Source organism: Hippocampus guttulatus, unplaced genomic scaffold, assembly GCF_054856545.1.
Source record: "Hippocampus guttulatus isolate MCC_2025c unplaced genomic scaffold, RoL_Hgut_1.0 HiC_scaffold_25, whole genome shotgun sequence".
NCBI classification, from domain to species: domain Eukaryota; kingdom Metazoa; phylum Chordata; class Actinopteri; order Syngnathiformes; family Syngnathidae; genus Hippocampus; species Hippocampus guttulatus.
Genome location: NW_028233884.1, coordinates 473,196 through 476,413, shown reverse-complemented (window position 1 = coordinate 476,413; position 3,218 = coordinate 473,196).

The following is a 3,218-nucleotide window of genomic DNA, read 5'->3' as shown; positions in this document are numbered from 1 at the left end:
ATTGCTTTAAATGCATTTTCAGCCCGAGCTGAGCACGTTTTGTGTTTTTGAATGTATCTTCATAGGAATGAGTTGTGTGGTCAAATTAATGCTCATATGGGCTTCAGGAGGTCATCCTGAACAAAATACATGTTGAAGTGTGTGCATAAGTCCTTTGGTTTAGGCGTGACACTCAATTTGAGTTATTATTGCTTTAAATGCATTTTCAGGCCGAGCTGAGGACGTTTTTTGAGTTTGAATGTATCTTCATAGGAATGAGTTGTGTGGTCAAATTAATGCTCATATGGGCTTCAGGAGGTCATCCTGAACAAAATACATGTTGAAGTGTGTGCATAAGTCCTTTGGTTTAGGCGTGACACTCAATTTGAGTTATTATTGCTTTAATTGCATTTTCAGGCCGAGTGGAACAAGTTTTCAAAATGTGTCTTGAATCATGTTATGGTCTATGTTGCCCTCTACTGACCAAAGTCCGTTATTGTCTCCGAGGCCTGAAACCATCTTACATTTATATGACTGTATAACTGTACTCTTGAGCCAATTATTCAATTTCTCTTTGTTCTTGAACTAATTATAACTCAACGCGGGTACCATGACTATACTCAATTTCAGTTTTTATTGCTTTAAGTGCAGTTTCGGGCCGAGCTGAGCACTTGTTCTGAGTTTGAATGTATCTTCATAGGAATGAGATGTGTGATCATATTAATGCTCATTTAGGCTTCAGGAGGACATCTTGAACAAAATACATGTTGAAGTGTGTGCATAAGTCCTTTGGTTTGGGCGTGACACTCAATTTGAGTTTTTATTGCTTTAAATGCATTTTCAGGCCGAGCTGAGCACGTTTTGTGAGTTAAAATGTATCTTCATAGGAATGAGTTGTGTCGTCAAATGAATGCTCATTTAGGCTTCAGGAGGTCATCCTGAACAAAATACATGTTGAAGTGTGTGTATACGTCCTTTGGTTTAGGCGTGACACTCAATTTGAGTTTTTATTGCTTTAAATGCATTTTCAGCCCGAGCTGAGCACGTTTTGTGAGTTTGAATGTATCTTCATAGGAATGAGTTGTGTGGTCAAATTAATGCTCATTTAGGCTTCAGGAGGACATCCTGAACTAAATACATGATGAAGTGTGTGCATAAGCCCTTTGGTTTAGGCGTTGACACTCAATTTGAGTTTTTATTGCTTTTAATGCATTTTCAGCCCGAGCTGAGCGCGCTTTCTGACGTTGAATGTATCTTCATAGGAATGAGTTGTGTGGTCAAATTAATGCTCATTTAGGCTTCAGGTGGTCATCCTGAACTAAATACATGTTGAAGTGTGTGCATAAGTCCTTTGGTTTAGGCGTGACACTCAATTTGAGTTTTTATTGCTTTAAATGCATTTTCAGCCCGAGCTGAGCACGTTTTGTGAGTTTGAATGTATCTTCATAGGAATGAGTTGAGTAGTCAAATTAATGCTCATATGGGCTTCAGGAGGTCATCCTGAACAAAATACATGTTGAAGTGTGTGCATAAGTCCTTTGGTTTAGGCGTGACACTCAATTTGAGTTTTTATTGCTTTAAATGCATTTTCAGCCCGAGCTGAGCACGTTTTGTGAGTTTGAATGTATCTTCATAGGAATGAGTTGTGTGGTCAAATTAATGCTCATTTAGGCTTCAGGAGGACATCCTGAACAAAATACATGTTGAAGTGTGTGCATAAGTCCTTTGGTTTAGGCGTGACACTCAATTTGAGTTTTTATTGCTTTAAATGCATTTTCAGCCCGAGCTGAGCACGTTTTGTGAGTTTGAATGTATCTTCATAGGAATGAGTTGTGTGGTCAAATTAATGCTCATTTAGGCTTCAGGAGGACATCTGAACTAAGTACATGTTGAAGTGTGTGCATAAGTCCTTTGGTTTGGGCGTGACACTCAATTTGAGTTTTTATTGCTTTAAATGCATTTTCAGCCCGAGCTGAGCACGTTTTGTGAGTTTGAATGTATCTTCATAGGAATGAGTTGTGTAGTCAAATTAATGCTCATTTAGGCTTCAGGAGGACATCCTGAACTAAATACATGATGAAGTGTGTGCATAAGCCCTTTGGTTTAGGCGTGACACTCAATTTGAGTTTTTATTGCTTTTAATGCATTTTCAGCCCGAGCTGAGCGCGCTTTCTGACTTTGAATGTATCTTCATAGGAATGAGTTGTGTGGTCAAATTAATGCTCCTTTAGGCTTCAGGTGGTCATCCTGAACTAAATACATGTTGAAGTGTGTGCATAAGTCCTTTGGTTTAGGCGTGACACTCAATTTGAGTTTTTATTGCTTTAAATGCATTTTCAGCCCGAGCTGAGCGCGCTTTCTGACTTTGAATGTATCTTCATAGGAATGAGTTGTGTAGTCAAATTACTGCTCATTTAGGCTTCAGGAGGACATCCTGAACTAAATACATTGAAGTGTGTGCAAAAGTCCTTTGGTTTGGGAGTGACACTCAATTTGAGTTATTATTGCTTTAAATGCATTTTCAGGCCGAGTGGAACAAGTTTTCAAAATGTGTCTTGAATCATGTTATGGTCTATGTTGCCCTCTACTGACCAAAGTCCGTTATTGTCTCCGAGGCCTGAAACCATTTTACATTTATATGACTGTATAACTGTACTCTTGAGCCAATTATTCAATTTCTCTTTGTTCTTGAACTAATTATAACTCAACGCAGGTACCATGACTATACTCAATTTCAGTTTTTATTGCTTTAAGTGCAGTTTCGGGCCGAGCTGAGCACGTGTTCTGAGTTTGAATGTATCTTCATAGGAATGAGATGTGTGATCATATTAATGCTCATTTAGGCTTCAGGAGGACATCTTGAACAAAATACATGTTGAAGTGTGTGCATAAGTCCATTGGTTTGGGCGTGACACTCAATTTGAGTTTTTATTGCTTTAAATGCATTTTCAGCCCGAGCTGAGCACGTTTTGTGAGTTTGAATGTATCTTTATAGGAATCAGTTGTGTAGTCAAATTAATGCTCATATGGGCTTCAGGAGGTCATCCTGAACAAAATACATGTTGAAGTGTGTGCATAAGTCCTTTGGTTTAGGCGTGACACTCAATTTGAGTTTTTATTGCTTTAAATGCAGTTTCAGCCCGAGCTGAGCGCGCTTTCTGACTTTGAATGTATCTTCATAGGAATGAGTTGTTTGGTCAAATTATTGCTCATTTAGGCTTCAGGAGGTCATCCTGAAC